This window comes from Bos javanicus, chromosome 8 (genome assembly GCF_032452875.1).
Source record: "Bos javanicus breed banteng chromosome 8, ARS-OSU_banteng_1.0, whole genome shotgun sequence".
Classification (NCBI taxonomy): domain Eukaryota; kingdom Metazoa; phylum Chordata; class Mammalia; order Artiodactyla; family Bovidae; genus Bos; species Bos javanicus.
The window spans coordinates 35390009-35417811 of record NC_083875.1 but is presented as its reverse complement, the minus strand read 5'-3'; the positions used below and the strand labels follow the sequence as shown (position 1 = coordinate 35417811).

The window sequence follows — 27803 nt, the reverse complement described above, 5'->3', positions numbered from 1 at the left end:
ATCAGTCCTTCCAATGAACACCAGGACTGGTCTGATTGGAACTTCTTGCAGTCCAAGGGATTCTCAAGAGTCTTCTCCAACATTACAGTTCAAAAGCATCAATTCTTGTGTGTTCAGCTTTCTTTATATTCCAACTCTCATATCCATACATGACTATTGGAAAAACCATAGCCTTGACTAGACAGACTTTTGTTGACAAAGTAATGTCTCTGCTTTTTAATATTCTAGGTTTGTCATAACAGTGTATTTGACCCTTATTTATGATCTCTTGAAAACCAGACATCAGAAATTCTTTTCAATTACTGGATTATCTGTCTGCTCCACTGTGCCATGACTCTGCAGTTGACAAAATCTGGGGTCCTGAAGGGTAACTCAGCCATTAGGTACTTGATACTAAGGAGGATCTGGAACAATGTATCCATCTGAAATGATTCATGGTAACTCTGGGTTTCCACTGAGGTCTCTTAGAGAAATCGCCTTCCCTCCTTACTCCCAAATACTATGTGAAGTTTTATCTTTCATTCTGCTTTTAGTTCAGGCATTTTAACACTTGGTTTAGAAGGAAACCTATCTTTAATTACCTGTTCTACTAGTGAAAGTTAAAAGAAGAATAACCAATGACTTTTAAAGCACTATAAAAGTTCACAACTCTAGTCTTTAAAGAAATGCTAAAGCCCAATATTTTTTAAATGGTAAAAGGCTCAGTGGAGTTATTTTAGGAATTCTGTGTGCAGAAGCAGGAAAGATGCACAAACTGTGTCTTGGTGTACCGAACTCACCTGGAGCTGAAGCTCATCACTTCCTCCAAGGTTGGTGCCAGCATGCCATCAGTCAGACATCCTAAACTGGAGTATTATGGGCCAGGAACTGCTTGCTTTTTACTCCCACCTGGGACAAAATGCAGTGTCAGTCACTTTTTTTTTTTTCATGTTCCTTCAAGCATAACAACATATTCATTATGTTATCTTTTCCTGTCACATTAGACTCTCATTTATCAGAATGCTCAACACAAAGGAAAGAAGCATAAACTCTTCACCTCTATAATTCACACCTCAGTGATTAATATAGCACCCATGTAAGTCACAGGGTACATCCGTATTTTATTTCCTATAATGTTCTTTATAAAAGATTTATTATTTTCACACAATTATTACCATCCATTTGGTTTAATTGATGTGTTAATTTTGGAAACTATTTTCTATATATTTTCTTCAGAGATTGTAAATCAAAATTCATTTTTAAACCCCAGAAAGAAGCTAGTGTTAAAAATATTACATTTCAGAATTCCTTTGTTCCCATCACAAAAAGGAATCCCAGTAGGAAATGGAATGTAATAATGCAATTCCATTTAGTTTTATGCCTGCCTTATTTAAAATTCTTCAACTTGAGGGACATTGATGAAGAACATGCCTGTTTCCCCAAATGCACAATGTTGCTGCTTTGGAACATAAGATGAAAACAGACCTTTCAACTACTTGATAAAATTACAGCCTTCAAAAAAATCTCAGAGCTGAGTTGCCTTTGTGAATGGGGTGTTAGGGCCTCTCAGTTATCAACCACCTGACCTCCAGAGCTCTCAGCCTTGCTCTGGTCCAGTATACAATTGGGAGGTTTAAGGAAATAGCCAAGAGATACAGACTGAAAGTGTAAGTGTTAGTCACTCATTTGTGCCCAACTCTTTGCAGCTCCATGGACTGCAGCCCGCCAGGCTCCTCTGTCCATGGTATTCTCCAGGCAATACTGAAGTGAGTTGCCATTCCCTTCTCAAGGGGATCTTCCCAACCCAAGGATCAATCCCAGGTCTCCTGCATTGCAGGCAAAGTCTTAATGTCTGGACCACCAGGGAAACCCTAGCAATATGCCAGGCATGCTGCAGTTTTTCCTTCCAGCCCTTGCTTCACCTTCATCCCCTTCCCCAGGATCTGGAGTTCTGTTTGCTGACCTTCCTCCTTACGCTCACTGTATCCTGAACTCTCAGAACCAGGGCTGAGCAGGTTGACACACTTTCTTGCTTGATCCACCTGCCTGGGCTCTCTCTTCTTGCTATACCTTTTCAGCACTAGTTGCTTATTTGACTCACCACTTATTACCTGGTGCCACCCTCTGTGAATGAATAATGTGGCTCCATGTACTTCAACACATACAAACCCTAAATGTCTTCAGGTGTCAAGTTAGCAACCACCTCTTTTGTTCTATCTTGCTATTTACTTAGGTGAAGAATTTGTCTATGTAATGAAATGGGAAACTTGCAAAGAAAGGTCTATTTGGATTCCTTTATAGAACTCAAACCTTAAGAATGATTGTTCTTTCTTTAAAGTCCTCTTAAAATCCAGATTTCTCTCTTTTTGCAACCTAGCCCATCCCTTTCACCTTAAACTTCAGTTCAGTTGCTCAGTCACGTCCAACTCTTCATCTTAAACTACTGCCCCAATAGACTTTCATCAACTCTTGCTTAGATAAAAAAAAAAAAAAAAAAAACTTCCTAAATGTTGATACGGTGCCAACTGAAAACAGATGGTACTTTAAAATTAGGACAATTTGAAGAGAGTTTAATAAAAATACTATTTAAAAAACAGTGGGTGGCATGTAAAGAAACCACAAGGGAAGGTGTAGAAGAGTCGCTCTCACCCCAGGCGTGCAGGGACAAGAACAGGGAAGAGTTACTGTCGCCTGGGAGTCAGGTGGGCTTCCCTGGAGGTTCAGACGGTAAAGAATCTGCCTGCAGTGTGGGACACTCAGGTTTGATTCCTGATTTGGGAAGACTCCCTGGAGAAGGGAATGGTTACCCACTCTAGTATTCTTGCCTGGAAAATTCATGGACAGAGGAGCCTGGAGGGCTACAGTCCACAGGGTCACAAAATATCGGACATGACTGGACGACTAACACTTTTTTCACTTCAGGAGTCAGGCGTGCACAGAAGGCTTCCCGCACATCAGCAGTGATCTCTGCCAAGGATACCAGGTAGCATATGCAGGCAGAACAGAAGGGAGCCCTGGGATAAAATACTCCTCTTCCCTTCTCTCTGGTTTCCTGTCTATGCTACCTATGAGGCTGACCACACAGGAATTCTAACAGCATAAAAGCCTGTTGATAGACTTCATCCAGGCTAGTTTCCAGTTTTACAGACTAGGATGAAGAATGGTAGACAGGGCATCTGAAAGGCAAACAGAAGAGATCTAGCAAACACTCTTATTCATACTTTGGAGCATCACATTTGGAATCAGATGGAAATCTGAGTCCTAGCTCTACCTACATGCGTAAGTCTAGACAAATTACTTTATTTCTCAGTATTGTTATCTGTACAATGGGGATAATATATACTTCAGAGTGTTTTTTTTTTTTTAAGACAGCATAATGTACCTAGAGCACATACTAAGTACTTAACATTAGCAGTAATTCTCTCAAAATGTAAACACACACCACACACACACACACACAGTCATGCTAAACTCTTCAGCTCTTGTTCCAATAGACCATGTGTTTAAGTCTGACTTTCCTAAACATTCTTCCTTCTACTTAAGGGCTTTTTTCTTCCCCTATGTCAATCTTGTTACCTAGAAAATTCACTCAGATTTTGAAGTTTGTAATATGATATGAGGGGCTTCCCAGGTGGCACTAGTGGTAAAGAACATGCCTGCCAGTGCAGGAGACTTAAGAGACATGGGTTCTATCCCTAGGTCAGGAAGATTCCTTGGCAGAGGGCATGGCAACCTACTCCAGTATTCTTGCCTGGAGGAACCAACAGACAGAAGAGCCTGGTAGGTTACAGTCCACAGGGTTGCAAAGAGTTGGACATGATTGAAGTGACTTAGCACTCACTCATAATAAGATGTGAAGGCTCTCTCCAGTCTCTCTCAAGAAAGGGAAACCATTCTTTGTTTCTCTATGGCACACACATCACTCTGCAAAGCAATTAGACCATGCTTGTCCTCTTAGCTGACTGTGAGCTCTCTGAGGGAAAGATAAGCTTCTGGCTGACAGATTTGTATCCTCAGAAGGAGGTTCACTGCCAGGTTCTTAGTACTCAATAAATATTAAGTGAATAAATGAATATGTATTACTAGATTAAGTCTGTTAAAAATGTAAGGAAAAGGCTCAGTAATTTCTTCATTCTTTGCCCAAAGGGCATATCAATCTGTAATCAATTATTCATATGGGGGACTAAAGACAGTGGGAAAGAGGTCCCAAAGGAAAATCCAAGCAACTCTGCCTTTTTTTTCCTTGGACAACCTTGCTGGAAAATTCACCTCATGCAAGCATGCTAGAAGCACTAGTCCTAATAGAATTCATTAACTCACAGAATTAGCTAACTCCAACTAACACTTCTATGTATCTGATGCATTTGAGTGATGAAACAACCAGTTGAATCACCAACATTTTCTCAATGAGGAACCTAAGGTTTTTCCCCACCAATTAAATATAGTCTGCTTTGTGAGCAAGTAATTAATTTGCCTGAGTCTAAGTCTCAGAAAAAATGGTATAAAATGGTTTACTCCCATTTGATTCCAAATCTTTCCATTTGTCATCCTCAATAAGACATTTCCTAGCATCTGTGTGCCCTTGCTAAACTTCTTTCTGCAAATACAGTAGTGTATGTGTATTTTCACTCCTCATTCCCTTATTTAAAAACTGCATATTTTATCCACTATTATGAGCCTTTTTTTCCACCTAAAGTAACTTTGAGATCATTTATCAAGTAAACAGTATCTTAATCATATTCAGTTTCATGTATTTCTATTGTTCTGATATATGGTAATTCTGATAAATTCTTTAACTGAACTTCCTTAACGTTTGTTTTTCAAAAATTTCACTGTTATTAAGAGGCTATGATAAATGACTTAGTAAAAAAGTAAGTTAGTATCTCATAAGTTCATCTGCAGGAAACATTCCTACAAGCATGTAGAGTGAGTTCAAAGATGAATGCATTTGTAACTTTCAGATATATTGACCAATGATCCTCCTTGAAAATCAAGCAAATTTATGCTCTCATCAGCAGTCTTAAAAATTGTGAGTGGGTTTGGTATCTTGAGATAACAAGGGATGTTGCATATATTTTCATGTGAAATTTCTATTATCAGCCTTCATCATTTTTATTACTATAACCACAGTTCAACAGTTTTTCTTATTGTTTTCAAAATGAAGCAAAGTCATTAACGACATGAGCAAAATATTCCTCTATGTTTATGGTTTTTTAAAAAGCTTCCCAACCTTCCGCAATCTTATACATCCTGGAAAACTAAACCTCGCAAAGAGGTACCACAGTGCCCTCTGGTGGCAATCTGCTTCATTGCATCTTCCCTGAATTGGGGCAGAAGCTTGAGGTCAGACTTTGCAAGCCTCTAAGGGAAAATTCTGAAAGAGATGTGAATACCAGCCTACCTGACGTGCCCCTTGAGAAATCTGTATGCAGGTCAGGAAGCAACAGTTAGAACTGGACATGGAACAACAGACTGGTTCCAAATAGGAAAAGGAGTACGTCAAAGCTGTATACTGTCACCCTGTTTATTTAACTTCTATGCAGAGTACATCATGAGAAACACTGGGCTGGAAGAAGCACAAGCTGGAATCAAGACTGCCGGGAGAAATATCAATAACCTCAGATATGCAGATGACACCACCCTTATGGCAGAAAGTGAATAGGAACTAAAAAGCCTCTTGATGAAAGTGAAAGTGGAGAGTAAAAAAGTTGGCTTAAAGCTCAACATTAAGAAAACTAGAATCATGGCATCTGGTCCCATCACTTCATGGGAAATAGATGGGGAAACAGTGGAAACAGTGTCAGACTTTATTTTTCTGGGCTCCAAAATCACTGTAGATGGTGATTGCAACCATGAAATTAAAAGATGCTTACTCCTTGGAAGGAAAGTTATGAGCAACCTAGATAACATATTCAAAAGCTGAGACATCATTTTGCCAACAAAGGTCTGTCTAGTCAAGGCTATGTTTTTTTCCAGTGGTCATGTATGGATGTGAGAGTTGGACTGTGAAGAAAGCTGAGCATCAAAGAATTGATGCTTTTGAACTGTGGTGTTGGAGAAGACTCTTGAGAGTCTCTTGGATTGCAAGGAGATCCAACCAGTCCATTCTAAAGGAGATCAGCCCTGGGTGTTCTTTGGAAGGACTGATGCTAAAGCTGAAACTCCAATACTTTGGCCACATCATGCGAAGAGTTGACTCATTGGAAAAGTCTCTGTTGATGGGAGGGATTAGGGGCAGGAGGAGAGGGGACGACAGAGGATGAGATGGCTGAATGGCATTACCAACTCGATGGACATGATTTTGAGTGAACTCCGGGAGTTGGTGATGGACAGGGAGGCCTGGTGTGCTGCAATTCATGGGGTTGCAGAGTCGGATGTGACTGAGGGACTGAACTGAACTAAACACAACTTTGTCTTCCCTGGTCGCTCAGATGGTAAAGAACCCGCCTGCCAATGCAGGAGACATTAGAGACGTGGGTTCAGTCCCTGGGTTGGGAAGATCACCTGGAGAAGGAAATACACTCCAGTATTCTTGCCTGAAGAATCTCATGGACAGAGAAGCAATCCCACAGACAGAGAAGTCTGGCAGGGTAAAGTCCATAGGGGTCTCAAAGAGTCAGACACGACTGGAGTAACTTAGCATGCACACAAGCCTGGTTCAAATCTCCTCACTTGGTATACAATACGAAACTACATCCACAACTTTACAGCAAAGTCAGGCTTTAAGGAACTAGAACTAGGCTAGCAACAAATTGGTAGGTGTCCTAACAGGCAGAGTTCATTTCTTTTGGGTTTTATTCTTTCTTTTTCTCCTAGTTGCTTTTTTTATTATTATTTTTTAATTTAAGGATAATTGCTTAAAAATTTTTATGGTTTTCTGTCATACATCAACAAGAATCAGCCATAGGTACACCCATGTCCCCTTCTTCCCAGACCTCCCTCCCATCCCACTCCCACCCCACCCTTCAGCCTGTCACAGAGCCCTGTTTGAGTTCTCTGATTCATACAACAAATTCCCATTGGCTATTTATTTTACATATGGTAATACAAATTTCTATTTTCCTCTCTCCATACATCTGCCCTTCTCCCTCCTCCCCTCGTCGCATGTCCATAGGTCTGTTCTCTATGCCTGGTTCTCCACTGCTGCCCTGAAAATAAATTCATCAGTGCCTTCTTTTAGATTCCACATATATGTGACACTAGTTGCTTTTAAAATATGTAGTGGAGTATATTTTCAGTGAGCTGCAGTGTAGACTTGTATGGGCAGTCAGGCTCTGCTTCAGCCTTCCCTCTATCAGTGGAATCCAAAGGACAATCACCACTCCGTAGGAATCCATGTACCAAAAAATAGCAATGTCAATCAGAAACCTGAGACTGATTTCATTCATTCATTCTACAGGTATTTGGAATACCATGTGCAATGTCCCAAGTGCCTATGAATTTTTCAGTAAAGAAAGCAGACAAAACCTTCCTCTTGAAGCATATCTTCTACTTGGAGGAAACAGAAAATACTTAATTAAGCAAATACACTATACTGACAGACTTGAATCTGAGAGTATGAGGAGGTGGAGGTCCTTTTCAACTTGAACTAGAAAGAGAAAGGGTAGGCCTCTTTGAGACTGTGGAAATGCACCCAGAAATGTGAATTTCCAAGCCTTTAGAACATTGTGGTTGTTTAGTCACTGCGTCTTGTCTGACTCTTTGCGACCCCATGGACTGTAGCCCACCATAAATGGCATTAAAAAGTCCTGAGATAAGCAGTGAGTGTAGTTTGGGAAGAAAGATGTCCAAAGGCTGAAGTCTTGAACACTTCAGCTTTCAGAGACTGAAACAGTGAAAAGAAACTAGAAAAGAAGAGTGAAGGGACTAGTGAGGTGTGCAGGTAAGTTACAAAGTGGTGTTTCGGAAGCCAAGCAAAAACTGGTTCAAAGAGCAGAGCATGTTCAACTGTGTCAACTGTAGCTGATAAGTCACACAAGATGAAGACTGGGTATTGTCCATCTTACTCACAATGTAGAAATCATGGGTGACTGTGAGAACATGGGTTTTAGTGAAATGAGGAGGAGGACGTTAGAATGGAGGAATAATGACAAGTGCAGAGGGTACATACTGAAGAGCACATATACTATGTTCATGTACAAGTTAAGGTAGACCAGGTTTACTTCAGAAAGCAAGCCTTAGTAAGTTCAGATGTTGAGATGCTACGAATAACGCTCCCTCAATACAATGGGAGTAAGTTGAAAGTCAGTAACAAAAGGATACACATAAACAAACAACCTTTATGTCTGCAAAATTTTTAATGTGAATAACCAGGCAAGAAATTAACTTAAAGCAACATAAACTGAATGGCAATAGAGCTATTACATATTAAAATCTGAGAAACCTTTTAGATCCTTATGCCCTCTCCCATGTTTCCCTTTCATGGGCAGAACACTGCTTCTAGAAAAGTACTTAGATTTGCCACACAAACAAAAATCACAGTTTTTTTGCACCATTTCTAAAATAATTTGACTATGTGCTCATCTTCCTTACTAGGCGATAGGCAATTTCAAAGCAAGAATTTTAAAAATATTTAGCATTTGACAAAATAGCTAGTAAGTGGGGAGTACTCAGTGCATGCCTATTTAATGAGTGAGTGAGATGAATTTGTGGACAACTACCTGTATTACAACTTGGTAAGTAGAAGTGAGGGATGTACAAAGCCAATGTATGTTTGAAAAGGCCTATGTTATTGACTGGCATCAGATAAACTGAATGGAATTAACTTTAAAAAAGATCCATTCTTCAAATTTTGTGCAAAAATAAAAAGTACTTTTACAGAAAAAGCACTGGTTTAATGGCTGCTTATGAGCTCCCAAAGAGATCTACTCCTGAGGCCTGCTTTGACTTTTGCCTGCTCTTAACTGAGGTGTATTCATACTGTAGAAGGAAAACACACGCGTTTTTAAATCACAGGTCTCCTAATTATGGCACCCCCAAACCTCCTCCACCGTAGACTTTAGTTTCTTGAACTACAGTTTGGTCAGTGCAAAGGTTGGAAAGATTCTCATGTAAATATCTCAATATCTACACAGGCATCAAGTATTTAAGCTCTAGAGCTACCAGTGTTTTTTTTTTTTTTCCCCCCAATTTGTGCCTACAAAGAGATCTTCACAATAAAATTAGAAGTAAAAACCTATTCATGTCACCTGTAACATAAAATGCTTTAACTGAAGCAAAATGTTCTGTGAAGAAAAACTATGAATATGTGCTAACTCATTAACATTTTATAATATAAATAACAAAATAAGTAATGATTATATACATTAAAATTCTGATTTTGGCAGCCATGCAGAGTTCTATTTGCTCATGAAAACCAGAAAATATCTAAAAATATAAAATGAGATTAGACCAAAAATAGAAATCAACTTTTTAAAAAATTTTATTTTTTAACTTTACAATATTGTATTGGTTTTGCCATATATCAAAATGAATCTGCCACACGTATACACGTGTTCCCCATCCTGAACCCTTCTCCCTCCCCATACTATCCCTCTGGGTCGTCCCGGTGCACCAGCCCCAAGCATCCAGTATCGTGCATCAAACCTGGACTGGCGACTCATTTCATATATGATATTATACATATTTCAATGCCATTCTCCCAAATCATCCCACCCTCTCCCTCTCCCACAGAGTCCAAAAGACTGTTCTATACATCAGTGTCTCTTTTGCTGTCTCGTATACAGGGTTATTGTTACCATCTTTCTAAATTACATATATTTGCGTTAGTACACTGTATTGGTGTTTTTCTTTCTGGCTTACTTCACTCTGTATAATAGGCTCAAGTTTCATCCACCTCATTAAAACTGATTCAAATGTATTCTTTTTAATGGCTGACTAATACTCCATTGTGTATATGTACCACAGCTTTCTTATCCATTGGAGAAGGCAATGGCACCCCACTCCAGTACTCTTGCCTGGAAAATCCCATGGACAGAGGAGCCTGGTAGGCTACAGTCCATGGGGCCACTGAGAGTCGGACAGGACTGAGCGACTTCACTTTCACTTTTCACTTTCATGCATTGGAGAAGGAAATGGCAACCCACTCCAGTGTTCTTGCCTGGAGAATCCCAGGGACGGGGGACCATGGTAGGCTGCCATCTATGGGGTCACACAGAGTCAGACACGACTGAAGTGACTTAGCGTAGCATAGCATTTCTTATCCATTCATCTGCTGATGGACATCTAGGTTGCTTCCATGTCCTGGCTATTATAAACAGTGCTGCAATGAACATTGGGGTACATGTTATATCTTTCAATTCTGGTTTCCTCAGTGTGTAAGCTATCTGGAGAAAGAAGAATGGAACTGGAGGAATCAACCTGCCTGACTTCAGGCTCTACTACAAAGCCACAGTCATCAAGACAGTATGGTACTGGCACAAAGACAGAAATATAGATCAATGGAACAAAATAGAAAGCCCAGAGATAAATCCATGCACATATGGACACATCTTTGACAAAGGAGGCAAGAATATATAATGGATTAAAGACAATCTCTTTAACAAGCGGTGCTGGGAAAACTGGTCAACCATTTGTAAAAGAATGAAACTAGACCACTTTCTAACACCATACACAAAAATAAACTCAAAATGGATTAAAGATCTAAACATAAGACCAGAAACTATAAAACTCCTAGAGGAGAACATAGGCAAAACACTCTCCGACATATTCACAGCAGGATCCTCTATGACCCACCTCCCAGAATATTGGAAAGAAAAGCAAAAATAAACAAATGGGACCTAATTAAACTTAAAAGCTTCTGCACAACAAAGGAAATTATAAGCAAGGTGAAAAGACAGGCTTCAGAATGGGAGAAAATAATAGCAAATGAAGCAACGGACAAACAACTAATCTCAAAAATATACAAGCAACTCCTACAGCTCAATTCCAGAAAAATAAATGACCCAATCAAAAAATGGGCCAAAGAACTAAATAGATATTTCTCCGAAGAAGACATACAGATGGCTAACAAACACATGAAAAGATGCTCAACATCACTCATTATCAGAGAAGTGCAAATCAAAACCACTACGAGGTACCATTTCACGCCAGTCAGAATGGCTGCGATCCAAAAGTCTACAAGCAATAAATGCTGGAGAGGGTGTGGAGAAAAGGGAACCCTCTTACACTGTTGGTGGGAATGCAAACTAGTACAGCCACTATGGAGAACAGTGTGGATATTCCTTAAAAACTGGAAATAGAAATCAACTTTTATAAAAAAAAAATTATCAATATTTTAATGAGCTAAAGTGTTAACACTTCTCTTTATCATGTATTTCTACATTTAGAAGTTCATTCAACATGGCGAGCATTTTATTATACTAGTTCCAACAAGTTTCCAACAAGGAAGCTTGATATGTTATGTTAAAGTTTAGGTGTCTAATTCCCTTGTTTATTATATTTAACATGTGCTCTCAAGATGAGTATAAAATTCAAAATGACATATGGGTATAGTGAAAGTCCAATTTAGAATCATCCTGATTCTTGGTTCCAAAGACTAAAATCATTATCCAAAAAGAGACCTTTTCTTGTGAAACTAGATAAACTTTTTTTTTTTTTTACACATAAAAATGCCTACCAAGGTTATTTTATTAAGTTGGACATCCCTGAGAGTAAATAAATCTATCTCTAGAGAGAAAAAAATCAAGAAAGGTAGCAATAGAGGAAGAGAAGTGCTCGGGAAATTCATTAATCTAGAAGGAAGCTATCGTTTCCTTGTTGGAAGAATATCCTGTTTGCAAAGTACCATTTTTTCCCCATGACTTCACTAAGAGAACAGAGAGAAAGCAAAAATTGAAATTCAGAGCATGACAAATTGCCAAGATGTTTATCTATGATCCTCAAATGTATTAACTGCTTGCCTTCTGTGATCCTCGTGACTCAAAACTATTCAAAAGTCATCTTTACGAAGATGAAGCTACTCCCCTCACAATAAAGGTGGTTGTTCCCTTGACTGTACTTACAAACTGCATTGTTGTTTTTTCTATCAGCACAATTGTCACTGTAGTTTTTTTCAACAGGACTGTCTTCCCTTTCAGATTAGGACATTTCAAGAAGAGGCATGCATCCCTTATGGCTGCCATTCTTTTCTCCTGCTATCTGCACTCAACCCACTCCATCTCCAGTGCCTAATATCATGACTGGAAAGTGTTTAAGCTCTTTTGAGTGTTTAGTGATAAAAATGACTGAATAAAACATGACAAACATCAAAGTTAAGGGCAAATAAAAGCAAAAATTAAAGATAAGTTAGAAGTCATTAAATAGCTATGCACTTCTAGCTCCTCTTTGGTCATGCACTTGTTTACCTGATGATCCAGTACTCTGCTACATCTGTGTCTTACAAAGGTATAATTTTAAGGATAAAGGTTCAGTACTTAGGCAAATGTTTTAAGAAGTGTGCACAAGAAATTTCCATGATCCAATGGCAGTGACTTCAGAACCATTCTTGCAAGAGAAAAAGGAGAATATTATCAGCCTAACAGACACTCCCCCAAAGTAACAGTACTGTGTAAGACATGAACCTAGTAGGAGCAAAGGAAAGGAGAATTGAGATTTTATGACAATGAAAGGGTAACTGCAAGAACAAGACTGACATTCAAATTATAAAAGCTATTTTAATGAAAATAAATCATCTAGTAGAGGTGGGCTGCCATCTATGGGGTTGCACAGAGTCGGACATGACTGAAGTGACTTAGCAGTAGCAGCAGCAGTAGATTTATATTGTGTAAATAAAAGAATATTAAAATACAGTGAGCACCACTGTAACTAAAGCAGTAACAAGATGGTGAGTGAAAGATTTCTGCAGTAGGGTATCTGATAAAATAGAATAACATGTTTAGCTAGAAAAATCACAAGTCAGATAAAGTTCAAACATAAGAGCAAAAGGACAGAATCAATGATTTTCTGATATATAATTTTACCCTCTAGTTCAGTCGCTCAGTCGTGTCTGACTCTTTGCAACCCCATGAATTGCAGCACGCCAGGCCTCCCTGTCCAGCACCAACTCCTGCAGTTCCCTAAAACTCATGTCCATTGAGTCAGTGATGCCATCCAGCCATCTCATCCTCTGTTGTCCCCTTCTCCTCCTGCCCTCAATCCCTCCCAGCATCAGGGTCTTTTGCAATGAGTCAACTCTTCACATGAGGTGGCCAAAGTACTGGAGTTTCAGCTTTAGCATCATTCCTTCCAAAGAAATCCCAGGGCTGACCTCCTTCAGAATGGACTGGTTGGATCTCCTTGCAGTCCAAGGGACTCTCAAGAGTCTTCTCCAACACCATAGTTCAAAAGCATCAATTCTTTGCCGCTCAGCTTTCTTCACAGTCCAACTCTCACATCCATATGTGATTGCTGGAAAAACCATATCCTTGACTAGACGGAACTTGGTTGGCAAAGTAATGTCTCTGCTTTTGAATATGCTATCTAGGTGGTCATAACTTTCTTTCTAAGGAGTAATCATCTTTTAATTTCATGGCTGCAGTCACCATCTGCAGTGATTTTGGAGCCCCCAAAAATAAAGTCTGACACTGTTTCCACTGTTTCCCCATCTATTTCCCATGAAGTGATGGGACCAGACGCCATGATCTTCATTTTCTGAATGTTGAGCTTTAAGCCAACTTTTTCACTCTCCTCTTTCACTTTCATCAAGAGGCTTTTTAGTTCCTCTTTACTTTCTGCCATAAGGGTGGTGTCATCTGCATATCTGAGGTTATTGATGTTTCTCCCAGCAATCTTGATTCCAGCTTGCACTTCTTCCAGCCCAGCGTTTCTCATGATGTACTCTGCATAGAAGTTAAATAAGCAGGGTGACAATATACAGCCTTAACATACTCCTTTTCCTATTTGGAACCAGTCTGTTGGTGCATGTCCAGTTCTAACTGTTGCTTCCTGACTTGCATATATGTTTCTCAAGAGGCAGGTCAGGTGGTCTGGTATTCCCATCTCTTTCAGAATTTCCCACAGTTTCTTGTGATCCACACAAAGGCTTTGGCATACTCAATAAAGCAGAAATAGATGTCTTTCTGGAACTCTCTTGCTTTTTCCATGATCCAGCAGATGTTGGCAACTTGATCTCTGGTTCCTCTGCCTTTTCTAAAACCAGCTTGAACATCTGGAAGTTCATGGTTCATGTATTACTGAAGCCTGGCTTGGAGAATTTTGAGCATTAGTTTACTAGCATGTGAGATGAGTGCAATTGTGAGGTAGTTTGAGCATTCTTTGGCATTGCCTTTCTTTAGGATTGGGATGAAAACTGACCTCTAGGTTCTTTGCAAAATCTTCAATTGTAAAATGGTCTATTAATCCATGCTTGAATTTCCCATTGTTTATACTTTAGGCAAGTAGTAGGTATTTTTAAAGATTTTTAAGATTGAAACTAAAGCTCAGCATTCTCCATACTAGGACTTCCCGCCTGTTAAAGTATATTTACTTTTTAAAATTCTCTACTCCTATGTCCTTTCCTCATTTCACTTGTCCTTTATTCCTCTTAGCAAGGAGTGTTACTCACAATACTAGTAGGACTATTTTTTGTTCTGACTTCTTGATAAACTGGGTTAAAGACAGTGGAAAACATATAGGAAACTAGAAAGACTCTGAGAAAAGGATCTAGGGGCTGTATTACTCTTGGTATGAAAGTAAGTGATTCCACCTTTGGTTGTATTTAGAGTGGTAAGAATTCATGACATGCAAACACAAATACTAAAGCTTTTTACCTATGGTTAATTAGGATCAAATGTAGGATGAAGGTGAAACATTAGCTATTTGTAGCCCTCTAATAGTAGTCATGTATGGATGTGAGAGTTGGACCATAAAGAAAGCTGAGTGAATTGATGCTTTTGAACTGTGGTGTTGGGGAAGACTCTTGAGAGTCCCTAGGACTGCAAGAAGATCAAACAAGTCAATCCTAAAGGAAATCAGTCCTGAATATTCATTGGAAGGACTGATGCTGAAGCTGAAGCTCCAAGATTTGGCCACCTGATGCAAAGAACTGACTCATTGGAAAAGACCCTGATGCTGGAAAAGATTGAAGGTGGGAGGAGAAGGGGACAACAGAGGATGAGATGGCTGGATGGCATCACCAACTTGATGCACGTGAGCTTGAGCAAGCTCTGGGAGTTGATGATGGACATGGAACCCTGGCATGCTGTAGTCATTGGGGTTGCAAAGAGTCAGACATGACTGAGCCATTGAACTGAACTGAGCCCTCTGATAGCACGTGGACAATGATAATTGTAGAAAGATATGGCTTCTGTTAAATAAATTAGAAGCCTTAAGATAAAAGAAATAGGCTCAATAGGCACATGAAAGCATGTTCAACATTGCTAATTATTAGAGAAATGCATATCAAAGGTACAATGAGATATCACCTCACACCAGCCAGAATGGCTATCATTAAAAAGTCTATAGACAATAAATGCTGGAGAGGGTATAGAGAAAAGGGAATCCTCCTACTAGACTGATGGGAATGTAAACTGGTACAGCTACTCTGGAGAACAGTATGGAGGTTCCTTAAAAAACTGAAAATAGAGCTACCATATGACCCTACAACCCCACTCCTGGGCATATATCCAGAGAAAAGCATGGTCTGAAGAGATATGTGCACCCCAATGTTCATTGCAGCACAGTTACAATATCCAAGACATGGAAGCAACCTAAATGTCCATTGACAGAAAAATGGATAAAGAAGATGTGGTACATGTATGCAATGGAATATTACTCAGCCATTAAAAATAATGAAATAATGCTATTTGCAGCAACATGGATGGACCTAAAGAATATCATATTGAGTGAAGTAAGTCAAACAGAAAAGAAGAAATACCATATGATATCCATTATATGTGGACGCTAAAAAGAAAGGATGCAAATGAACTTACTTACAAAACAGAATGAGACTCACAGACTTAGAGAATGAACTTATGGTTTCCAGGGGAAAGGATAGTTATGTATTTTGGGATGGTCCTGTGCACATTGCTATATTTAAAACGGATAACCAATGTGGACCTATCATATAGCACATGGAACTCTGCTCAATGTTATTTTCAGCCTGAATGGGAGGGGGCTTGGGGGGAGGATTGATACATGTATATGTATGGCTGAATCCCTTCATTGTTCATCTGAAACTATCATAACATTGTTAATTGGCTATACCCCAATAAAAAATAAAAAGTTTAAAAATAAATAAAAGGAATAGGCTTAAGGCATCCAACTCTAGCCCAGAGAAAGCCACAAAAGCCTAGAGCCTCTACTGAAGATTTAGAAGTTATCCTCATCCCCCTGAATTGAAAGGCAGACTGGTCAGAAAAATCAGACCTAGAATTTAATCGCAAAGGCAGAAGAACTGCAGAGGAAACTAAGTGTAAAGAGACCTGTAACAAAGTCATGGCCCTTCAATGGTATAGGAAAGGAACTCTTATGAGGGGTTTTGAGTGGATGAGCCTGTGAAGCTTGATCTGAATTTCTCTGAATCCTGTGCATCAGAAAAAGTAGTGCCCTGAAACTTTGAAGAAAATCACAACTCCCCTTGCCTGAGCGATATATAAGGATATTACTAAAAATAGATTTTTCAAAAGATAATGTTATTCTCCTCAAGATCCCTGGCTATAATCTCACCTTGCCTTCCAATAACTAGGGTGAGGTCTCAGTACAATCTAAATGGAGAAGCACGATCTCTGCTTTGGGATGAAATAGCTTATCTATCCAAGGACTACAGTACCTAGTTAATAAATGATAGCAAGGGCCAAAATTAAACCTATAGGAGTCTACTCAGTTCATTAGTCCAAAGTCAAGGAGGAGGCAACATACAGCTGGACAGGTGGAGAATTTGATTCACAGAACCTACTCATGATGTGAATTCAATGTTCAGGCAGAAACACATGGCCCAAATGCATATATTGGGACAACTCCTTGAGGCTTGCCTTATGGCCCACAGCAAGTGAAGTAGAGGTGTTAGGACTGTTTTTGGTAAGGCATTCACGAAGTCCAAAGGTATGGGCTGATATGAAAGCTTTATGAGATATGATATGAACAGATTTATAAGATTAGAGAATTTACCACCTCATTTGTGTCCATGGGGCAGCCCAGAAGATTCAAAGTTATTCTAGCAGGTGAAACAGTACATTAGTGACAAGGCAAAGAGTAACATGGAAAAGCTTAAAAGTTGGCTACATTCTGGAAGATGGGAGACCATTGGACTCTTGTAGTATTGAGAAGGATAATGTAGAACAGAAGTCAGGTAAACATCAGAAGCAAAGCTGACCTAAAAGTTATAAATGCTATAATGCTTAGCAACACTACATTGGCTGTCATGGTACCTTGTTCCACAGGCATTTTTGGTCAAGGACTAACACACCATGGTTCTCCTTGTGACAAGATTTATATATAACTTACTAGGGTATTGTTCAATTATATAATTGGAAAAAAAATGTGAGTGGAAACTTGACATAAGTCACTACAATGGAAAACTACTGTCCCTCCCCCATTTTCTACAACCAAGTTGGTTCACTGACTTGTGAGTCCATAGACTGAATGGAAGGCTGGCACCTATGGAGGAAGTGCTGTGCAGTACCATTGTACATGTATATACTTGTATTCCCCAGAGAGTTCCAGGGCCATTTGCCAGACTTTACTGGGAAAAGGATAATACACCGAATTCTGACTGTTTGAAGTTAGATCTGACACTGAAAATAAAGTACCTGAAGTATTATCATGTTAGAGTGAGAGCTTATGGAGACCAGGGGATAAATTAAGTTTATTCCAAGTCCATCACACAGTGTTCCTGATAGGTCTACAGATCCATCTAACAATTATTTCTCTGAGAACTAAACATGAGAAGTTCATAAGTTCATTCATAGGAGTTATATACTTAACTAGAACTCCCACATTGGTTCACAAAGCTGTGGAATGAGGGATATTATGGCGAGGAACAGAGAGTGGAAGTCCCAGAGAATGCCCCTTACCATTTTAGCCAAGAGAATAAAATTACATGCAGTAATGAATCTTAGAATTATAGGAATTAGTGGTACCATTAAAGACCTAAAGAATGAAAAGGTGATGCTTTATCTGTTTTGCTCATGAACTTTTTTTTTAAGTCATAACTGAGATGGTTAGTTTTGTGTGTCAACTTTGCTGAGCCATGCTGCCCAGGTATGTGGTCAAACATTTTGTTTATTTCTGCAAGGGTGTTTTTGGATGAGAGGAAATGGCAACCATTCCAGTATTCCTGCCTGGAAAATTCCATAGACAGAGGCCTGGTGGACTACAGTCCTTGGGGTTGCAAAGAGCCAGGTATGACTGAGCAACTGAGAATGCATTATTTATATTAGGGGATTTTGAGTACAGAAGATCATTCTCTGTAATGTAGGCAGGCCTCATCTAATCCACTAAAGACCTGAATATGACAAAGGACTGCCATTCCCCTAGCAAGAAGGAATTCTGGCAGCCAAGATGGCCTTTGGAACCACAAACTCCAACATCAACTCTCTACTGGGTCTCTTCCTGATGGCCTTCACATTGGAACTGCAGCTTTTAGAGTCAATAATTATATAAGTGAATTCTGCAAAGTAAATCTCTGTATATAAACACATCCCTCCATGCACACATACACTATGGGCTCTTTCTCTGGAGAAGCCTGATATTGGGTTGGTTAACAAGTTTGTTCGGGTTTTTTCATGAGATGTTATGAAACTAGTAACATTGGTCAACCCAATACAATGACGAACTGCTGTGCAGAATGTAGTACAGAATACGGTATTTTTACTCCCTCTGATATTAGTGGATCTGACTTACACACAGTGACTTACATCTCATTCCTGCCACACTGCAATCATTGCTGAAGTAACCAGTTTTGTGTGTTGGAACCAGTTTTTTGTAGATGCCACTTGAAATGCTTTATTTTATGCCCATTCCATATACTTCACACTTCCTGTCATAGTTTTATTTTCATGTTTGTGCCTACAAACATAGAATGCCATTAAGAAATAGTGTACACACACTCAACATTACAGTAAACCTTCAAGTTGCTGTGTGTATAAGTCCATGGTTTCTTAGTTATGTGTTATAGTAATATATTTCTTTTCATCCAAATATTACCTTGAAGGACTCTAAGTATCTAAGGCCCTAGAGTGAAGGTCATTATTCTATAAATAGTCCCAACTAACTCTTCTATTTAGAAGAAGTTAATTTTTTTTCAACTTTTCCCTGCTAAATTGATAATTTTTGATATACATCTTTTTAATAATTATTTTTTTTTAGTTTACAATATTGTATTGGATTTGCCATACATAATAGAATATAAGCTTTAAAAATTTATTCTAACATTTTGAACATGTCACTATTGCTCATAAGAACACAATTTCTAAAATATATAAGATAGCAGGAAACAATTCTTACTAGTTTAAAACAATATCAAATAATATGCAGAAATAGAAAGCCTATTATTTATGAGGCTATGAAATAATAACTTCACATGTTATGTGAAGTTATGTGAATAACTTTATGAACTTTATGTAAACTTTATGTGAATAAAGTTCACATTCATGGGTTCCTTTTCTTTCCAGTAGAATACTACAACATGCACTTTAAAAATTCATGTCATGTATAATAATAGTTCTCTCTCCTCCAGCCTCAACCAGTCCACTTTTACCCACAGCTATTTCTATGTGTTTTCAGAAATATTTGTGTACATCAACATTAATAGAGTAAGCAGTACATGAAACTATGATGTATACATAATGAAAAAATTCTCATAATAAGGGCTATATTGACTAGCTGGGAAGCATTACAAATGCATGAGATTGAATTATATCTTATTTAGAATGAAATTCTACAACAGGATAAGATAAAACTCAGTTTTAATATTAAGCCTTTTTTTTTTTAAAGTAAGCCACATCTCAATTAATTTTATAATTAATCATAGAAGGAAATTTTACAGGATTCACATAAAAAAAAAGATAACCAAATACAAGATTAGATAATCAAATGATCAGATTATAATCAAATTTTATAATTAATCATAGAAGGAAATTTTACAGGATTCACATTAAAAAAAAAAGATAACCAAATACAAGATTAGATAACCAAATGACCAGATTATAATCAAATTATCAGAGAAAAGGAAAGATATACACATTTGAATGCAGAGTTGCAAAGAATGGCTGGAGAGATAAGAAAGCCTTCCTCAGTGATAATACAAAGAAATAGAGGAAAACAATAGAATGGGAAAGACTAGAGACCTTTTCAAGAAAATTAGAGACACCAAGGGAACGCTGAAGAAGCTGAAGTTGAACAGTTCTATGAAGACCTACAAGACCTTTTAGAACTAACACCCCAAAAAAGATTTCCTTATCATTATAGGGGACTGGAATGCAAAAGTAGGAAGTCAAGAAACACCTGGAGTAACAGGCAAATTTGGCCTTGGAGTATGGAATGAAGCACACAGCAGGTGTAATAGAGTTTTGCTAAGAGAACACACTGGTCATGACAAACACCCTCTTCCAACGACACAAGAGAAGACTCTACACATGGACATCACCAGATGGTCAACACCGAAATCAGACTGATTATATTCTTTGCAGCCAAAGATGGAGAAGCTCTATATAGTCAGCAAAAATAAGACAGGGAGCTGACTGTGGCTCAAATCATGAACTTCTTATTGTCAAATTCAGATTTAAATTGAAGAAGGTGCAGAAAACCACTAGACCATTCAGGTATGACCTAAGGCAAACCCCTTATGATTATACAGTAGAAGTGAGAAATAGATTTAGGGGACTAGATCTGATAGACAGAGTGCCTGATGAACTCTGGATGGAGGTTCATGACATTGTACAGGAGACAGAGATCAAGACCAGTCCCATGAAAAACAAATGCAAAAAATCAAAATGGCTGTCTGGGGAGGCCTTACAAATGGCTGTGAAAGAAGAGAAGCAAAAACCAAAGGAGAAAAGGAAAGATATAAGCATCTGAATGCAGAGTTCCAAAGAATAGCAAGGACAGATAAGAAAGCCTTCCTCAGTGATCAATGCAAAGAAATAGAGGAACAAAACAGAATGGGAAAGACTAGAGATCTATTCAAGAACATTAGAGATACCAAGGGAACATTTCAGGCAAAGATGGGCTTGGAGGTGGCAAGAATACACAGAAGAACTGTACAAAAAAAGATATTCATGACCTAGATAATCACGATGGTGTGATGATTGACCTAGAGCCAGACATCCTGGAATGTGAAGTCAAGTGGGCCTTAGAAAGCATCACTACGAACAAAGCTAGTGGACGTGATGGAATTCCAGTTGAGCTATTCCAAATCCTGAAAGATGGTGCTGTGAAAGTGCTGCACTCAATATGCCAGCAAATTTGGAAAACTCAGCAGTGGCCACAGGACTGGAAAAGGTCAGTTTTCATTCCAATCCCAAAGAAAGGCAATGCCAAAGAATGCTCAAACTACTGCACAATTGCACTCATCTCACATGCTAGTAAACTAATGCTCAAAATTCCCCAAGCCAGGCTTCAGCAATACGTGAACCGTGAAATTCCAGATGTTCAAGCTGGTTTTAGAAAAGGCAGAGGAACCAGAGATCAAATTGTGGACATCTGCTGGACCATGGAAAAAGCAAGAGAGTTCCAGAAAACATCTATTTCTGCTTTATTGACTATGCCAAAGCCTTTGACTGTGTGGATCACAAGAAACTGTGGGAAATTCTGAGAGAGATGGGAATACCAGACTACCTGACCTGCCTCTTGAGAAATCTGTATGCAGGTCAGGAAGCAACAGTTAGAACTGGACATGGAACAACAGACTGGTTCCAAATAGGAAAAGGAGTACGTCAAGGCTGTATATTGTCACCCTGCTTATTTAACTTCTATGCAGAGTACATCATGAGAAACGCTGGGCTGGAAGAAGTGCAAGCTGGAAGCAAGATTGCCGGGAGAAATATCAATAACCTCAGATATGCAGATGACACCACCCTTATAGCAGAAAGTGAAGAGGAACTAAAAAGCCTCTTGATGAAGGTGAAAGTGGAGAGTGAAAAAGTTGGCTTAAAGCTCAACATTCAGAAAACGAAGATCATGGTCCCATCACTTCATGGCAAATAGATGGAGAAACAGTGGAAATAATGGCAGACTTTATTTTTTGCACTGCAAAATCACAGTAGATGGTGACGGCAGCCATGAAATTAAAAGACGCTTACTCCTTGGAAGGAAATTTATGACCAACCTAGATAGTATATTGAAAGGCAGAGATATTACTTTGCCAACAAAGGTCTGTCTAGTCAAGGCTATGGTTTTTCCAGTGGTCATGTATGGATGTGAGAGCTGGACTGTGAAGAAAGCTGAGCACTGAAGAATTGATGCTTTTGAACTGTGGTGCTGGAGAAGACTCTTGAGAGTCCCTTGGACTGTAAGGAGATCCAACCAGTCCATCCTAAAGGAGATCAGTTTGGGTGTTCATTGGAAAGACTGATGCTGAAGCTGAAACTTTGGCCACCTCATGTGAGGAGTTGACTCATTGGTAAAGACCCTGATGTTGAGAGGGATTGGGGGCAGGAGGAGAAGGGGACGACAGAGGATGAGATGGCTGGATGGCATCACCGACTTGATGGACATGAGTTTGAGTGAACTCCGGGAGTTGGTGATGGACAGGAGGCCTGGCGTGCTGCAATTCATGGGTTTGCAAAGAGTTGGACATGACTGAGCGACTGTACTGCACTGAACTGAAGGGAACATTTCATGCAAAGATAAACACAATAAAGGACAGAAATATATGGACCTAACAGAAGCAGAAGATATTAAGAAGAGGTGGCAAGAATACACAGAAGAGCTATACAAAAAAGATCTTCATGACCAAATTAACCATGATGGTGTGATGACTCACCTAGAGCCAGACATCCTAGAATGTGAAGTCAAGTGGGCTTTAGGAAGCATCACTCTGAACAAAGCTAGTGGAGGTGATGGAATTCCAGTTGAGCTATTTCAGATCCTAAAAGATGATGCTGTGAAAGGGCTGCACTCAATATGCCAGCAAATATGGAAAGCCCAGCAGTGGCCACAGGACTAGAAAATGTCAGTTTTCATTCCAATCCCAAAGAAGGGCAACGCCAAAGAATGCTCAAACTACTGCACAATTGCACTCATCTCGCACGCTACTAAAAGCTCAAAATTCTCCAAGCCAGACTTCAACAGTATGTGAAACATGAAGTTCCAGATATTCAACCTGGTTTTAGAAAAGGCAGAGGAACTAGAGATCAAATTGCCAACATCCACTGGATCATTGTAAAAGCAAGAGAATTCCAGAAAAACATCTACTTCTGCCTTATTGATTATGCCAGTCTTTGACTGTGTATATCACAACAAACTGTGCAAAATTCTTCAAGAGATGGGAATACCAGACTACCTGACTTGCCTCCTCAGAAATCTGTATGCAGATCAAGAAGAAAGTTAAAAGCAGACAGGGAACAACAGACTGGTTCCAAATTGGAAAGGAGTACATCAAGCCTGTATATTGTCACCCTGCTTATTTAATTTATATGCAGGGTACATCATGCTAAATGTCCAGCTGGGTATATCACTGCTACTGCTAAGTCACTTCAGTCGTGTCCGACTCTGTGTGACCCCATAGATGGCAGTCCACCAGGCTCCCCGTCCCTGGGATTCTCCAGGCAAGAACACTGGAGTGGGTTGCCATTTCCTTCTCCAATGCATGAAAGTAAAAAGTGAAAGTGAAGTCGCTCAGTCGTAACCGACTCTTAGCGACCCCGTGGACTGCAGCCTACCAGGCTCCTCCGTCCATGGGGTTTTCCAGGCAAGAGTGCTGGAGTGGGGTGCTGGAATCAAGATTGCCGGGAAAAATTTCAATAACTTCAGATATGCAGATGACACCATCCTTACGGCAGAAAGTGAAGAGGAACTAAAGAGCCTCTTGATGAAAGTAGAAGAGGAGAGTGAAAAAGCTGGCTTAAAACTCAACATTCAAAAAACTAAGATTATGGCAATTGATCCCACCACCTCATGGCCAAAAGATGGGGAAACAATGAAAACAGTGACAGACTTTATTTTATTGGGCTCCAAAATCACTGTAGTAGGTGACTGCAGCCATGAAATTAAAAGACGCTTGCTCCTTGGAAGAAAGCTATGATTAACCTAGACAGCATAATTAAAAGCAGAGACTTTACTTTGCCAACGAAGGTCCATCTAGTGAAAGCTATGGTTTTTCCAGTAGTCATTATGGATGTAAGAGTTGGACTATAAAGAAAGCTGAGCACAAAAAATTGATTCTTTTGAACTGTGGTGCTAGAGAAGACTAGAGAGTCCCTTGGACTGCAAGGAGATCAATCCAGTTTATCCTAAAGAAGTAAGTCCTGACTACTCATTTGAAGGACTGATGCTAAAGTTGAAGCTTCAATATTTTGGCCACCTGATGCGAATAACTGACTCATTGGAAAGGACCCTGATCCTGGGAAAGCTTGAAGGCAGGAGGAGAAGGGGATGACAGAGGATTAGGTGGTTGAATTGCATCACCAACTCTATGGACATGAGTTAGAGCAAGCTCTGGGAGTTAGTGATGGACAGGGAGGCCTGGCCTGCTGCAGTGCATGGGGTCACAAAGAGTAGGACATGACTGAGCGACTGAACTGAACTGAATCAAATTAAATGCTGAAAAATCTTACCTTTTATCAAAGCAATGGAATAGAGGACAGAGAACTAACCTCCTTTCATCATAAACTAGGCTTTGAAAACCTATTAGTCAGATCCTCTTTAGCTCTCAGCCAAGGGGTCAAAATATCTACATTATAGCACTAAATGGGAAACATCTAACTGAAAAAGAATGAATGAATGAGTGAATAAATGAGTATTAAGTAGCAGAATTAGGAGTGGACTATCATCCTAGAAGTACTCAAAAGATTATAAAGCAATAAATAATATGTATTCATTTAAGGCAGACTCTCTAAATATTAAAATTCTAATTTATGTGATGTTTTAAATTTTATGACTCACAAAATGATTTTATCCTTCTACTTTGTTACCCGCCAGTTTGGTACTCAAATTTTGTTTCTCTATCACCAACCTTACCCACAACACATAACTCTGAATATATTCTGTACCATTAAAAAAATAATGTTCCTCTCAAAGGACAAAGATTTTTTAGGACTGAGTGTAACTACATGTTCCTGAAACACCATCAGAAGTACTTGTCAACAGACAGCCAAGATATTTTGAATAGTAACATTATAATTAGAATAAAACCTTTTAAGATAGCATATTTCCCACCAAGCTACCTGTTTTGTTTGCTTTTAATCTTTTACAGTATATTAAATGCAATTATTTCTAGTCTTTATGTTTCAAAATTTTTCAGTATCATGAATGATGTTCTGTTCTTTAAAAATAACTCATTTTGAAGAAATATTTTACTTTTCAACTTAGTATTTGTAATATTATTCTTTGTCTTTTCTGGGGAAAAGAGAAAATGTAAATTACACTGAGGGGAAACTATCCCAACCCTGACTTACACAAAAACAGACAAAAGCTCTGAAAATTCCCAAGGCAGAAGTATTATAGAGACTGAGTACAGAGATTATGGATCAGATGATCAGAATTTCTACATGAACACAAAAGCTTAAACACTCAAGCACTACTTGGATTCAGAGTGTGATTGCTTTTTATATGTGCATATGATTTTTCAAAGCTGGTTAACTATATTTCGTATAGGAAGAATCCAATACTACCTCAAGAATCAGACCTAAAACAAAAAGTTGTATGACATGATTTAGAAAGTTGCCATTTATTTAGTGTTGCGTTCCCGAAGTATCCATTTTCCACAATTAATCATTTCAGATCAGTAGTGTGGGAAATAGTGAGGTGAATGAGACATGGGAAATATCTTTAAGGAGGTAAACTTACATAGTGACAGACATATCCATGTTTCAGTAAAAGAAATGTCAAAGCAATGAACTACCTCACTTTCTAGCAATGAAGGAATTAAATAAAATTTCTTCCACACAACCACAAGAGAAAACACAAGTTTATGAATGAGTTATAGTAATCATTAAGTATCAACATATGTTCAGTGAAAATTTAAAGAAAAGTAGGTATGGAGAAGGAAATGGCAACCCATTCCAGTGTTCTTGCCTGGAGAATCCCAGGGATGGGGGAGCCTGGTGGGCTGCCGTCTATGGGGTCGCATAGAGTCGGACACGACTGAAGTGACTTAGCAGTAGTAGCAGGTATGTAATAACCTAACACCAATGCTGAAAAGTTAAATTGCCAGTTTCTTGAACCAGCTAAGAGTAAAAATAGGATGAGATAAGGTTAGGTTGAAAGTCTGAGAACTTTGTAGTAAGCTAAAAGCACAGGCGGCTGCGACAGGCGCGCCAAAGCACAGGTGGCTGAGACGGGCATGCCAAAGCCCACCTCCGAGGTCAGGGGCAGAAGCCGGGAGGACCCCATGCCCGAAGGGCGGCGGCCAAGTGGAGTTACCCCATGTCCAAGGTCAGGGGCAGCAGCCGAGAGTACCAGACTGCGACGGCCGAACAGCCAAGAGAAGCTATCCCGCGTCCGAGGTCAGGTGGGGCAGCCGAGAGGACATACCCAGCGTCTGAAGTCAGGGGCGGCAACAAGAGGAGTTACCCACGTCCGAGGTCAGGGGCAGTGACCGGGAGGAACTACCCCACACCCCTAAGCCCGAGGCCAGGGGCGATGGCCAGGAGGACCAACCCCATGTCCAAGGAGCCGTGGCTGCACGGGCACAGGAGGGCCTAGAGGAGCTATCCCACGTTGAAGGTCAGAAAGGGTGGCGGTGAGGAGATACCCCTCATCCAAGGTAAGGAGCAATGGCTTTGCTTTGTTGGAGCAGCCGTGAAGAGATACCCCACGCCCAAGGTAAGAGAAACCCAAGTAAGACGGTAGGTGTTGCAAGAGGGCATCAGAGGGCAAACACACTGAAACCATACTCACAGAAAACTAGTCAATCTAATCACACTAGGACCACAGCCTTGTCTAACTCAATGAAACTAAGCCATGCCCGTGGGGCAACCCAAGACGGGTGGGTCATGGTGGAGAGATCTGACAGAATGTGGTCCACTGGAGAGGGGAATGGCATACCACTTCAGTATTCTTGCCTTGAGAACCCCATGAACAGTATGAAAAGGCAAAATGATAGGATACTGAAAGAGAAACTCCCCAGGACAATAGGTGCCCAATATGCTACTGGAGATCAGTGGAGAAATAACTCCAGAAAGAATGAAGGGATGGAGCCAAAGCAAAAACAATACCCAGCTGTGGATGTGACTGGTGATAGAAGCAAGGTCCGATGCTGTAAAGAGCAATATTGCATAGGAACCTGGAATGTCAGGTCCATGAATCAAGGCAAACTGGAAGTGGTCAAACAGGAGATGGCAAGAGTGAATGTCGACATTCTAGGAATCAGCGAACTGAAACGGACTGGAATGGATGAATTTAACTCAGATGACCATTATATCTACTACTGCGGGCAGGAATCCCTCAGAAGAAATGGAGTGGCCATCACGGTCAACAAAAGAGTCAGAAATGCAGTACTTGGATGCAATCTCAAAAATGACAGAATGGTCTCTGTTCGTTTCCAAGGCAAACCATTCAATATCACAGTAATCCAAGCCTATGCCCCAACCAGTAATGCTGAAGAAGCTGAAGTTGAACGGTTCTATGAAGACCTACAAGACCTTTTAGAACTAACACCCAAAAAAGATGTCCTTTTCATTATAGGGGACTGGAATGCAAAAGTAGGCAGTCAAGAAACACCTGGAGTAACAGGCAAATTTGGCCTT

At 39.6% G+C, this 27803-nt stretch overlaps 1 protein-coding gene across 13 annotated transcripts in view; it reads right to left on the bottom strand.

Annotated features, from left to right (window-relative positions):
- PTPRD (protein tyrosine phosphatase receptor type D) overlaps nt 1-27803 on the bottom strand; it is a 2538842-nt gene that overhangs the window by 1754508 nt on the left and 756531 nt on the right. For all 13 annotated transcript variants that reach the window (XM_061425298.1, XM_061425300.1, XM_061425301.1 and 10 more), the window contains exon 4: nt 780-888. The gene's annotated coding sequence lies outside the window, so the exon portion shown is untranslated. The remainder of the gene's footprint in view (nt 1-779; nt 889-27803) is intronic.